The following is a 14,528-nucleotide window of genomic DNA, read 5'->3' on the forward strand; positions in this document are numbered from 1 at the left end:
AGCCGGAAGGTTCTATATCTTGAACTGTGTGGCGGCCACACAGATATGCACATCCGTGACAATTCATGGAGCTGGACACTTACAGTAAGTGCCCTTAATTGTGTAATAAATACAAAACAGTGATAAATGAGTGAAAGCATAAAAAAATATAAATAAACAAAAGAGACAAGAATAAGAAAGTAAAAAGAGCGATTAAAGAAAATGTGGCTTTAATAATTAAAAACACAGTCTACGGCCACGCCACCCTGAACAAGCCCGATCCCGTTTGATCTCGGGAGCTAAGCAGGGTCGGGCCTGGTTAGTACTTGGATGGGAGACCACCTAGGAAGACCAGGTGCTACAGGTATAGAAAATAAAAAATAAGGGACTGTAAGCTGACAAGGTCCTTACAATCTGTGAGGTCAACCAATGGTTGTCTCGCCTAAGAAATGAAATAAAATAATTAAAAACACGAACAAGTATAAGAAATAAAAGATGTTCGAAGGTTACGATGCCCCATAAAAGGACACCCAGACCAGCTCTTCGGGTATTTTGATATCTCTAGAGTCTGTTCTGAGTTGATACATAAAACTCCTTTGCCAGTAGGAGGCTCACCTAAAAGACAGTTTGGAGCACCGGTGGATTGGGGACAGCTCTCACGGCGATCATTTCAACTGAGAAAGCTTCTCGTCAACTCATGCACCGTCATCATAGGTTTGGGAGTCTGTGGTGGTCACAAGGGCGGATTCCAGAAGTGTGATTCTCTGCCTTTAAGGTATGTAGCCGGAGTGTGCTGCTTTGGCTACTTGGAGGCCATGTGACTTGCTTTGGCCACATGTCGTCTAGGCTGCGTTTTTATGAACTTTTCCCTTTGCAATCATAGAAGGTTGGGTCCAGATGGTGCCCCCACCAAGCTGAGACCTCAACCTGCCAGGTTGACACATGCCACAGTTCTCCCCAGACAATGCACTTAGCTACTAGGCGGGTTTTTCCAGTGTGGACTGCTTTGTGATTATTCAGGAATCTCCCCCAAGGAAAGAATCTGAAATGTAGCCAACACCATATACGGAAAGCTTTCCATTTTATTCCTCGTGATAGTAAAACATCAGAAATGATCTAAATAATTCTCAACAAAGGACTGGTTAGGCGGAAATCCTACACAGCCGTTGGAAGTAAAAGAGACGGAACTTTACATGTGAATATGGATTTGTAAAAATGTACAAACACCAGCAAAAGATAGCATGTAATGCACTAAAATGTCACTAATGATTCACTCTAGTGAATGGGATTACAAATAATTTTGGGGGTGCTCTTCTATGCTTAAAATCGGTAAAAAAATTACTACGAATTCGAAAATACTGTTTAAGAAGAGTTCTGAAATAAGGTAAAAATAAGTTTTACATAAAGATTTTTTTTTATGCGAAGTGAAGAAAAGGTACAAGATGTATATAGAATACGGTGGAACTTGAATATTTCTGCATGGATAAAAAGACTTGAAGGAAATATACTAAGATGCTAATGTGCTGGGTTCTCTGGGTAGTGTAATGTAGAAAGCTCTCTGAAACTTCCCCTTTTCTGGCTTTTCCCATTTTCTACAACGAGCGTGTATTAGTTTTGCAATAAGAAATACAATACTTCGAAGTCGGGTGCCAGGACCAGCATCCCGATAGATTATAAAACGCCTCTTCTACCTCTTCTCTCTGGGACTCCTTTCTCCCCTCATCTATTTTATTAGCATGTAAGCTTGTCCTTCTCGTAGATCGAGAGGGTCTAAAATGAAATCATCGTTTCTAGTGTCTCCGTCTTGACTTGGCCCTGAAAACACACACACACACACACACACACACACACACACACACACACACAATTCCATGCTCCTTGAAAAAAAAAATTAACAGGAACTACATTTTCACTCAAAGAGTTAATAACAACGCGGATACACACACCCAGTTTACCGCTAAGAACTGTCTACCGCACAGCAATAGTAACACATATGTACATCCTTGGAAATGCTAGAACCAATTGCTATTTCCACGGAACATTTCTTTCAAAGATGCCAATTTTTTTTTTTTTTTTTTTCCCCAAAGATGCGATCCTGCAGTTGTCCTTCCGAGGCTGGTAGAGGATGTGGAAGGAGATGAGCATCTCACTGTGTGTGTCCACTGGCCGGGGCAGGGAGAGTGCTTCATGCACCCGGAGGCTGCTGAGCTCACCCCGCTGTGGCCCTCTCGGTGGCCTGCCCGGGGCACCATCCTCGGCCCGTGGCCCCTGTCCCTTTCCTCAGCCTTTCGCCCAGCGGTTCCTTCCGACCCTTGCATGTGCGATTTTCTCCACCCTGAACGGCCTTCTCTCTCTCCTTACTTGGCAAAGCCCTGAACCTTCTTCGGGTCTCGGCCTCAATGTGACATCTCAGATTCAGTCACGTGCCCCCCTTAGAGGCTTTCAGAGGACACGGTGCCTTCGGTGCACTGACCCTGCTTGTGACCAAGTCTTTCTTACGCGTCCGAGGCCTGGCCTCTCCCGCTGGACCGTGCGCTTCAGGAGGGCACGGAATGTGTCTGTTTTGCTCACTGCTGTGTCTGCAGAGTCTAGGACGGTGCCTGGTACATAGTAGACACTCACCTAATGTTTGTCGAATGAATGAATAAAGGAATGAGGAAACCGATGTAATTCTGAATCGCTCGCTCCCACCAGGGGTAGGTAGAGAGAGGATCCCAGAGTTCCAGTTCTTTTGTCTTTGGTCAACCGATCTCTGACCCAGAGCCACATGGTGATGTCCATGGGCTCCTTCTTCCATAAAACAAAACAAAACAAAACAAAACACACACAAAAAAACATTAAAAACTGTGTTCTCTGATTGTGTTGGTATAAAGACAAATGTAATCCAGGTCGGATACTTCACTTCACATACGTTAATACTATGTTCATTTTTCCTTTGCTTTTTAAAGGAAATTAACACTAAAACATTTTGTGAGCCCCAAGCACTGTCTACTGTGCCCCGTGAAGGAGTCGGCCCTGTGCCGATTCCTTCATTCATTTATTCATTCATTTATTCAGCAAGAAGGTGCGGAGCAGCTTCTCAGTGCCAAGACCTGGGGATGCCATGGTGGGTGGAAGCAGCCACTGTCTCTGTCTTCACATGGCTGATACCCTACTGGAGGGGGCAGATATGCATCAAGAAATAAATGCGAGATTATGGGGTTAGAAGGTCTTTTGACAACCAATAACAAGGAAACGTGAGGTAGTCTGGGGGAGACAGGGGTCAGGTAGGGACGGCACCCCCAATCTGAGCTGCGAGAGGGTAGAAACAGCATCATCCTAGGCAGAGGACCTGGCATGAGCAAAGGTCCTGAGGCAGGCTCTTCGAGCAGATAGCCAGAGGTCGGAGGTTTGGGGACAGAAGGAGGGACAGGAATCTCACCAGCTTCTGGAGTCTCATCAGGAAGCCAGAACTGTCCCTTCAGACGCTCGACCCCTCCCCCCTGATTTTCGCTTTCCCACCCATCCCTAACCGTTCCAAGCTGAGGCCACCAGGCTCTGGATGGACACAGACCAAGAATCAGGGAGGGCCGGTTTGATTAGATCACTGTCAGGGAGGGATGGGAGGTTAATTGCTATTCTCTTTGTGAGCCCGGCTTGGCTGGGCAGCTCTGCTCACAGCTCTGTGTGTGTGTGAGTGTGTGTGTGTGAGTGTGTGCGTGCGCGTGCGCGTGCGCGATCACGCATCTATGTCCGTGCGCAGGAAAGTTTGTGGGGGCGGGTCGCGCGGACGGAGGGAGGCCGCGGGGGCAGGGGGTGGGCTGCACAGGACTTCGTTGCGAGTTCTGAGCCTTGTCTTGTCTGGTGTGCAGCAAATAGGAGTACTTAACAAGCATTAAGGGACGCAAATAATTCCCCTTTTCTCCTCTCCGCCTATTCTTCCTCCTCTCTTTTCTTGTAAATCCCGCTCCTTGCATGTGAATAGCGGAATAGCTTCATCCGAGACCTTTAATCAGATCCCTGGTAGGCACCAGGAGGGCAAAGTGCCCCAGGGATTACCTTTTATTTTCGGGTTTTTCTCCCCGAGTTCGGCCATCGCCCCTCCCCCTCCCCCCGCCGTGTTTTCCTCCCCGGCGTTTGTTCCCCCGCAGAAGTAAGTAAGGAAGGCTTAAAGGCCGGGGGAGGGGGGCTTACAAACTTAAGGGGGTCGGGCCCTATTCAGCAGGCCTTGTCCACAGTCTTCCCGCTTTTGTTCTCGGGCCATTCTTCAGCTGATTTCTTCACTCCAGTAAAAGCACTTTAATTCCCTTTTTGATACGGAGAATCCGTCCTCTTCCCCTCGCGGCCCCCCTCCCTCTCTTCCCCCCACACACCCCATTTCACTTTCTCAGACCCTTTATGCGGCGTCCTCGGCCGCCCCAACAAAGACTTAACATCCTCGCAAAGTATTTCTTTCACTGATCAAGTGAGGCTGCGGAGAATCCGGAGGAGGGGGAGGGGAGCCGAGGGGGGAGAAGAAGAAGGGGCTTTTCGGAGGCTAGACCCCCCCAAACCAGGCCTGGGGAGACCCTTGGCTTCGGACTGCACCCCCCCTTCACTCCCAGCCATGCTTCGGATGGAAAGGAAAGGGGTGGGTGCTGGCACGTGTGTTGGGGGGGGCGGGGAAGGAAAGAGCTTGCACAAGCGTGCGGGTGAGCGTGACAGGGGCAATAGAGACATCGGAGGCCTGGGGTGGGCTTTGTCAGCATTTCGGAAAGGAGCCAAGGCATCCAAGACGCTCCTCTGGGGGGAGGACACAGGGCCTTCGACAGCCACCCACATCCCTGAGACTTCTTGGGTGCAGCCCCGCTGAGCAACCAGCAGACCCAGAGGCAGAGACTTTTCAGCCCCGTGAAGATGTTTGAGACCTAGAGGGGAACGGTCAGCTGCAAAACGTGAAAAAAAGTAAACAAGAAAAAAAAGAGAGAGAGAGAAACACAAAACAGCGCAAAATGAGCAAATACAGACTTTCAAGTCTGTGCAATAACTTTGATGTCAGTTGGGCTAACTGTTTAATTTGACATTCACAAACATTTCCTTGCGTAGGGAAACAATGGGCGGGGCAGGTTTTTTTTTTTTTTTTTCCTTTGCAGGCGGGAGCTGCCTCCAGTGGCTCTTGCTGCTTTTCTTCCCCGTTCCTGAGCACCTGGCACCTGTGGACCCGCCAGGGAAAGTCCGGAACAATGCTGCTGGTCCACTCTAATTTGGTGCCTTCCTCCTGGTCCAGATCCCGATCCTCTCCGTGCCCATAAGAGGTGACCATCTTCCTAAGCTTTGTCGTTCTCAAAAAAAAAAAAAGTTTTTATCACAGATTTATATTCCCCAAACAACACCCCCTTTTTCTTTTCATTCAGATTTTTCTCATTCTGCAAAAAGTTCCCAAGCGTGCCTGGGATGGCTAAGTTAACCATCAAGCGGTGAGCTTCATATAAACAAATTTCAAATTTCAAAACGGAAAACGTGAAAAGTCCTTTCAAAAATGTGTTTTTTTTTTTTTTGCAGCGAAACCAGCTCCATGCCATGCTTTTGGTGGGTTTTTATGTGGGAGGAAGCTTTTGAGGGTACCGATCCTGGGTGCCTACTAATGCCTGAAAATGATTCTGCCTCGAATCCCAGTTTCATCATGGGACTGAGTCATGCCGTCGATGACGAGCCTCGGCGTTCCCGTCTATGGAATGGGAACAACAGATAAGCTCGGCTTTTCATTGAGGAAAGAAAAAGAAAAAGGGCCTGAGAGAGAAGCAACATCACTGCTTTTCACTCCGGAAAGTTACACCGACCGAGCTTTCTGATCCTCTTCTCTGCGGTGTGAGAAAGATGGCTCCCTCTTCGAAATGTCGACAAAATCGAAGGAAGGCCATTTACAAGAAAGTGGCCAGGGTCCTAATAGCCCAATTGGGAGTCTGAGTGGCAGAAGGGCTGGCTCCCTCTCCGTGCCAGAGGATGGGCAATTACCGCCAGGCATTTTCGGGAGAAATAGAAGGCAGTGAAATAGCAAGTAGGGGCCCCAATTACCAAGAGTCATTCTCAGGATGGGGAAAAAAAAAAAAGCTCCCTCATTCTTCTGCTGCAAACAGCCTTTGGTGAGACTCAGGCAGTTAGTGTGGTTAGGAGAAGACCTAGAAATTCAGAAAGAGTAATGTCTGGCCTTTCGTAGCCTAACCTTCAGGCTGAGGGAGGAAGAGGCTAGGTGGGTGGGTGGATGGATGGATGGATGGGTGGATGGGTGGATGGATGGATGGATGGGTAGATGGATGGATGGGTGGATGGGTGGATTGGGAGCCCGTATGGATTGCTTTTCCCTCCAGGTTAGTTATGAGACCTGAGCAAGACATGTCATTCTCTGTGAAATCAAGCCAGGGACCTGTGCCCACCCATGCTCGCAGACATGCGGACGGAAAGGACTGTGCCTCTCTAGCTGCCACCGGGATTTTAGGCAGTGGCATGCCGGTAAATGTTAACAACTGGCTCTCAAAAAAAAAAAAAAAAAAAAAAAAAGCCTATCTCTGATTCGTAGAGCTTGTCAGTTTCCGTGATGTAAATCCCCCCAGATGACATGGTCACCCTGAGTTGGCATGGGATAGGTTCCAGCACGTCATCGTGGGGTGTGTTCACCACACAGAAACAGCCGATTGAAATAACTTTAGGAACACAGAGAATGGTACAATGTAGTTAGGAAGTGGCGAATTTTGAGCGTGTGTTACCTTTGATGCTAACATGATTTAACTGTACGTTTATTTAAGGGACAGTTTCACGGCGGCCGTGTTGAACACCCGGCCGGCCAAATTCTCTTAGATTTGGCCACCGGCTCTTGGGAACCTGTGGGAGCTCTTGGGAACCTGTGGGAGCTGGCTGGGAGAACCTAGCTGCCCAGAGTGTTCTCAGAGCCCCCCACTCCTGTGGTTGTCTGTGCTGCTTGAATGTCAACCAGCAAATCGATCAGTCTGTGATAAAAAGGAAACCGATGGGCAGTTTTCCATTCCACTCCCTGCAAAACAGCCTTTCGGGCAATCCCGAGATTAAGAAAGTGACATTCTCTTTATTCCCTTGCCCAGAGCTTTTTTTTTTTTTTTTTTTTTAAGCTCACAAGACTGTGGCCTCATCATGTGCCCCTGTTCGTTCAACAGCAAACCCTGAATGCCTACTATGTGCCGGTCTTGGGGCGAGGGGACGGCGTGGGCTCAATTACAGGCATTCTTTCCTGGGCAGGTAAGGCAGAGAACCACCAGCCCAGGCGTGGATGGGGGACAAGATGGGGTTCAGCCTCTCAGGGACCCTGCACTTCTCCACTGATTGGGGTTCTCTGGAAAGCCTCCCTTTTAGGGGACTGGGGTCCCCTCTTGCATCTCTATTTTATAACAAGATTTTTCCCCTTTGATCCCTAGAATGTTCCTAAATTAGTTGATCTAGTTCAATATAAAAAAGGCTCATATGACTCGATTATAGAGCTACCGTGTGCCAGCTGGCACGAATTAGAAAGCCGAGGAACGGGACGTATCGGTGAGGATGTGGGGAACCCATGTGCATAGAGCATCGGCCATGACTTTGTCAGATTAAATGTAGGAATACCCCGTGACCCAGAAATTCTCCTCTCAGGTGTGGAGGCCGGGTAAACCCTGCACAAGTCTGTAAGGGATCACATATGAGGATATTCATCGCAGTGTTGTTTATGGCTGAGGAGTCAAAGTGAGCAGGTAAATGTGGGGACAGGTACCATGGCAGACGCCTCTGATGCCTGAGGCCACATCCCCTTGGCCCCCTCAACGGCCATCTCCCATCAAAAGTCCCCACCTCCAGCATGGGCCGTGAGCCTTGCTATGGCCTTCTCTGATATGGCCAGGCTTGGTCCATATACCAGAAGAGGGTATTTTATGTCTCTTGGGAAACTCTTTAAAATTTCGATTTAGTTGGTTCTCACAAAAACGTATGAGGTGGGTGCTAGATAATAAAACGGTGGCAATTCCGAGTTCTCGAGCACAGTAATTAGGTGGTGGCCATGCTGTGGCCTTTGTTCTTAGAGCATACACACACTAGAGTACGAAGGGAGAAGAATTGCAAATGGTCCAACAAAAAGGAAGCAGACACAGAGAAAGCAAATGTGGCAAAATATTAACACTTGCGGGACATAAAGAGCGTGGAAACGTTCGCGGGGTTGTTATTCTTGCAGCTTTTCCATAGGGTTGGAACTTTTTTAGATAAAAGGGAACACGAAGATATCAGGGTGGCATTATTATTGCCCCAGTTTACAGATGGGAAAACCGAGGTGCAGAGACGTTAGCGCGCACCGTACGTGCTCTAGAAATATTAACTGGCTGATTATTTATATGATGATGCTCAGAGAAACCGCGTGAACCGTTCATTGTCACACAGCTCGAAAGTGGATCGATTTCGGCTTCGCAGGGCCCCATCTGTCTCATCTGCAACGGTTATGTGGACCCTGGGTGGGTTTGGATGAGGCCGGGGTGAGGGGGTGGACTCTCTCCAGTGGGTCTTCAAATCAGGAACTCTGTGTCTTCCCAGCTCTAGGGCAAATCTTGGTGCATTCCCCTTTCCTCCTTCCCTCCCTACCCTTGCAGGAACCTCTCCTGGGAACCCTTCAGCCACCCCCCCTTCCTCTGAGCTCTCCCCTGCTCTTTGCACCAGCACCCCCATCGGAGGGGCCCGGCAGGCTGGGGATATTTGCCAGCAAATACTAGATGTGTGTTAAACACTCTGCCGGCAGCTTCTCTCCACCCGGCAATGTTTGCTCAGCAAACACCACTAATTCTGCGTTCTTGTGCCCGCCCTGGCCCCAGAGCACAGCTTGTCCTGCTCGAGCTCCCCCTGACAGCTCTGGCTCCTCCCGACCCCCAGCAAGATCCTGGGAACAGAGCCACGCCCTCCTTACAGCACCCTGCCCCAGGAAAAAAGTGTGAGGAGACAGAGGGATTCTCTGGTTTGCTGGGGTGTCTAAGCTTTAGGCAGCATCTCTAACAGAATTCCTTCAGCTCCGGGGTTCTGGCGTGAGGGGAGGTGAGTTTAGTGAGTTCTCACCTCGTCTCTGTCCCATCCATCCTCCAAGATCCAGGAAGGCAGCTTGTGCAAACTGTCATTCGCTCATTAGTTCATCACATACTTTTCGAGTGCCCACTGTGTGCCAGGCAGGACCGGGTGCTGGGGGCATAGCGGCACCTAGAACTAACCTAATCGGCAAAGCTTCTTGCCTTCCTGGAGCTGATTTAATAAAAACGATTAGCAAATAAATCCACAAGGCTATTAGAGGAGATGATGAAGAAAATGAAACGGGGTGATTCAGGGGGTGCTGACAGCAAGGGTGGTCACGAAAGGCCCCTAGAAGAGGAGAGATGTGAGCTCAGACTCGAAGGAGGTGGAGGGACACAGATCAATAGGACTGATTTTTCCATTTGCCTCAGACGCAGTGTGGGTCAGCACGGCACGGTTATACAGATCTCGCCTCTGCTTAAGCTGTTGATACCTTATTTGTCATAGATTTTTAAAAAAATCAAAGTAAACCCCACAGAACATAAAACTCACCATTTTAACCATTTTGCAGTGTACAATTCAGTGGATTTTAGTACATTTGCAGTGTCGCGTGACCATCACCACCTCTAGTCCCAGAACGTTTTTCATCACCCCAAAAGAAACCCCGAACCCGTCGGGGCGGTCACCCCCCCTCCCCGTTCCTCCACGCCTGGGCAGCTCCTAATCTACTTTCCATGTCTGTGGCTTCCCCTCTTCTGAACATTTCATATAAATGGAACCACACAACATGCGGCCTTTCAGGTCTGGCTCCTTTCACTGAGCGAAATGTTTTCGAGGTTCATCCACGTGGTAGCGTGTGTCGGGACGTCATTCTTTTTTACGGCCCAATAATATTCCATCGCACGGACAGACCGCGTTTTGCTCACCCATTCGTCCGTCGATGGGCCTTTGGGTCCTCACGGATTTTTGTCTTAAATTTGATTTCTCAAAATATTGCATCGAAACTTTATTTATCATGGGTACTGAATGTTTTTTTTTGGGGGGGAAGCCCCCTAAATTTTGCTCCAGAGGCACCTCACCCTAGCCTTGGATGGAGTGGAACCGTGTCCTTGATAAGGAAGAGAGTGTGAGGCCTCTGAGAGGGGAAAGATCTAGAAGTAGGAAAGGGAGGTCCTGGCAGAGGGAGGAGTAAATGCAAGCACCCTGAGGCCTGGAATCTGCTGGGGACCTTGAAGAGCAGCAAGGGGCCCAGGTTGGCTGGAGCAGGTGAGCAGGAAGAGGTGAGAGGTGTGGGCGGAGGAGGGTAGGTGGGGGCGGGGAGCTGCAGCGCATAGGGGCAGCGGGCCGGGGAGAAGAGCGTGGTTTTATCCTGAGTGTCACGGACACCGTTGGCTGTGTTGAGTTGGTAAATTTACACAATCTGGCTTCTATTCTTGCTTGTTTTCTGCATACAGCACCTGGTCTTCCTAGGTGGTCTCCCACCCAAGTCCTAACCAGGCCTGACCCTGCTTAGCTTCCGAGATCAGACGGGATCGGGCGTGTTCAGGGTGGCATGGCCGCAGACTGGTTTCCGTTTTAAAAGCTCACTGGCCGCTGTGTGCAGGGGCGGGAAGCGAAACAGGAAGCCGGGTGTTCCGTGAGGGGGCCATCGAAGGCGTCCGGATGAGACGTGATGAGGCCTGCACCTGGGTGGTGGCTACGACAGACACGGAGAGAGTTGTCATCGTAGGTTTTGAACGTACACAGAGATGACCCGTTTATTCATCTGGCGAATCATTATTGAGCACCGACTGTATGCCAGGCGGCGCTTCCACGCTGGTAATAACAGTGGGAGACAAAACCAGACAAGGTCCCGGCCTTCATGGAGCTCAGAGGCGTGAAACGAGAAACTGCAGATGGGATCGGGTGTGAAGGAAAAGATGGAGGCGTTTTGGCCACTGGCGACCTGTGGCTGTTTCTAGAAACGGAATTCGTCGGTCAGAGGAAGACTCATTGTATAATTAAGTGGGAGATGTGCCGAAGAAAACTCTGCTCTCTCAGAAGATGTCCTCGCATTCCTGCAATATGGCAGCATCCTTGGAATAAGCATGTGACCTCCTCCTAAGGGGACCGCTTTAAAGGGGAAAACCCCCCACCCCTTGGATGGACGAGGCACCCCAGGACTCTGGGTTGGTTGTGTGTCTCCCTCTCTGCTCTTTAGAGGAAATCGTGAGGCCTGCAGGGAGGGCTGGCAGGGGCCCATTAGCTCTCGCCACCCTCCTTCCCTCAGCTCTCGGGCTACGGCCGCCATCTCCCCCGTGACTGATGATGAGTCGTGGCAGGGGGCTGATTTGGAAGAAACGAGGCCAGGAGACCCCTCAGCTCTTGCACGGGAGACACCCCATTAATCTTTAACAAACATGAAATTCCATGAGGCCGGGCCCTCAACTAATGAGGCCTGCTTTCCCAGGACTCCCCAGGGAAGAGGAATTAACCACCGGAAGTCCTGTGAGCAGGGAGCTGATTTCCCAAGGAAGGAGGGCGTCTGCTCCCCACTCTGGGGCCACCTTGAGTCTTCCCCCACAGGCACAGGCCATAAATACCATCGTTCCCTTAATAAGTCTCTTCATAGACACTAACTTTGCAAAACGAGGTGTAATTGACACATCATAAATTGCACATATTTAAAGCGTACAACTCAATAAGTTGTGATATATCAGACACCTGCAAAACCGTCACCATGGTCAGTGTGATAAACACACATACCCATCACCTGCAAAAGTTTCCTCTTTGTAATTCTCCCTCTTACTTCTCTGAAGCCCCCACCCCCTCCCAGGCAGCCACAGGCCGGCTTTCTCTCACTAGACATGAGTTTGCATTTTCTAAAGTTTGATACGAATGGAATTGTACGGTGGGTTCTCCTTTCGGTCTGCCATCTTGCACCTGAAATAATGGTTTTGGAAGTTCACGGAGGCGGTCGTGTGTATCAATGGTTCGTTTCTTTTCATTGAGGAGAAGTATCCCATTATGTGGACACACCACATTTGTAAATCCATTCTCTCTTTTCTTACAAATAAACTTTTAATTTTAGAATAGTTTTAGATTTACAGGGGAAAAAAATGCAAAAACAGTGCAGAGAGAGTTCCCATGCACCCCACACCCAATTTCTCTTACATGATTCCAGTACACTTGTCATAATTACTGAACCAATATTGAGCCATTACTATTGACTAAAGCTTGTACCTTATTTAGATTTCCTTAATCCGCACCCAAGCTCCTAAGATCCCATCTAAGATGCCACATTACATTCCATCATCATGCCTCCCGAGGCTCTTCTTGGTGGTGACAGTTTCTCAGAGGGTCCTTGTTTTTGGTGATCTCGACAGTTTTGCAGAGGACTCGTTGGGTCCCTCGTTTGGGGTTTCTCTAATGTTTTTTTCTCATGACTAGACTGGGGTTATGGGCTCTTGGGCGGAAGGCCACAGAGAGGAAGTGACATTCTCATCGCATCCTATCAAAGGTACATCAACAATCAACGTGACTTAGCACTGTTGATGTTGACCTCGAGCACCTGGCTGAGGTCGTATTTGTCAGGTTTTTCTACTGTCAAGTTTCTCTTTCTCCCCCTTTCCATTCTGGACTTGTGGAAAGATGTTGCTCTGTGCAGCCCACACCGAAGGAGCGAGAGTCTCTGTAGAGAATGTCTTTGAGAGCAGAGTCTCTACAGAAATTAGTTGGAATTCTTCCACGTGGAGATTCGTCTATTCATTCAATCAATGGTTTGTTTATATCACTACGGATTCAAGCATATTTATTTTATACATTGGGTTATAATCCAATTCTACTTAATAATTATATTTTGCTCAAACTGTTCCAGGTTTCACCGTGGGGAACGCTCTTCATTGGATCCGGTGTCTCTTTGACATGCTCCCATCATTGCATGTGTGTGTGTGTGTGTGTGTGTGTGTGTGTGTGTGTGTGTGTGCATTTGTTTGTTTTTGTTTTTCGAGCAGTTTCCTACATCTTTCTGGCAGAACGAGGTGCTCCAGGCTCATCTTGTATATTTCCTTCCTTAATCCTGGAAGCAGCCATTTTCTCAAGGCGCCTGGTTCTTTGGCCCATTTTTAACCACATTGTTTGTCTTCTGATTGTCGAGTTTTAAGAGTTCTTTGCATATTTTGGATAACGGTCCTTTATCAGATGTGTCTTTTGCAGATAATCTCTCCCGGTCTGTGGCTTGTCGTCTCCTTCTCTTGATGGCTGTATTTTCCCACTTTTTTTTTTTTACATTCTCCTTCGCTTACATCTTCTGCATCCCCGTTGCGCGCGATGCTTAGCCGTAGTGACATGCAAACCAACGATGCCCTGCTGTGATTACCGGAGAAGGAGCTGCTACCTTTGGCGGAAGGTTGGACGGAATAAGCTCTGAAGTCCCTAACTTAGCCTTAGGGTTCCAAAAGTCCTAAATTTTAATATTTTAAAATTCAGTATTTCTCATATTTTCTATATTTTATTCTAAAATTCGATGGGTTTAATATTCTAAAATTCCGTACGTCCCTGATTTTATATGATTCAAAAACTTCAAGGATATGAGGTACCCGAAAGCTAGTAGATAAAGTTAGTTAGCTAAATCTTCTAGAATTTTGTAATTCTGAGATTTTACTTATTAAATTTTCTAAAATTTTATGATTCTTGGATTCTATACATTCAGGGCTGTAAGTCTTAGGGGTTTAATTCTAAAAGATTTCTCTAATTCTAAAATTCTATGGTTCTAAGTTCCTATAAGGCTATAATTTGAGAGTCTCTTGGTCTAATATTTAGAATTCTGTAATTCTAAGATGCTTCGGTTAAGTCTCTTCAAATTCTAAAATAATGTGGTTCTGAGTTTCTCTCGAGCTAATAGTCTAAAATTGTCTCATTCCAAGATTCTAAGATTTAAGCTTAGGCTTTTTGTAGAATCTGTAGCTAGAGAAATATCTCTGAAGCCAACTAGTAGCCTTCTTCCACTTGGTCCTAGTATAACCAGCTTCATCAGATTCCTCTGGGACTGATCAGTCCAACTCTGGATTTGGGCCAGTCTCCAGCGCTTGGACCTGGAATAAAACTTGAAGATCATCAGCTCTTGATGGCCAGTGTCTCCATCGTCTTGGTGCCAGTATATCAGAAGCTCCTTAAAAGCATCGAGTCCTGGCCCCGCTGGCCCCAGGAGCTCTCACAGGCATGGAGGCGCCAGGCATGGAGGCGCTGACCGATTAAATGATGTGGCCAACATCTGGTAGATGACGGGTCCTTGAGAGAATAAGACACGGGACAGACACGTCGTGTTGAAGGATGCCTCGCTGGCAGGCTCACGGAGTGGTACAGACGGAGACCTTTTCCTTCACAGCTTTTCCCACCTTTCCTATTTTGAAATCTTGCCTGGAGCTGGTCCACGCTAAAGGCCAGTTTTCTTCCCCTTCCACATACAATTTATGGTCCCTCAGATTGCTATCTTTGATAAAGACGAGAGAATAAAGTGGTGATCGTGTCTGAGCAAGGGAAGAAGTCGAAACTCTCCGTCCCGATCCTTC

At 48.2% G+C, this 14,528-nt stretch overlaps 2 pseudogenes; one reads left to right on the plus strand and one right to left on the minus strand.

The window, feature by feature from the left end:
• Window positions 1-227: 227 nt before the first annotated feature.
• LOC118603243 lies at window positions 228-346 on the plus strand (annotated as a pseudogene).
• Window positions 347-10,424: 10,078 nt separating this feature from the next.
• Window positions 10,425-10,543, minus strand: LOC118603091 (annotated as a pseudogene).
• Window positions 10,544-14,528: the final 3,985 nt, after the last annotated feature.

This window comes from Rousettus aegyptiacus, unplaced genomic scaffold, assembly GCF_014176215.1.
Source record: "Rousettus aegyptiacus isolate mRouAeg1 unplaced genomic scaffold, mRouAeg1.p scaffold_m13_p_5, whole genome shotgun sequence".
NCBI classification, from domain to species: Eukaryota; Metazoa; Chordata; class Mammalia; order Chiroptera; family Pteropodidae; genus Rousettus; species Rousettus aegyptiacus.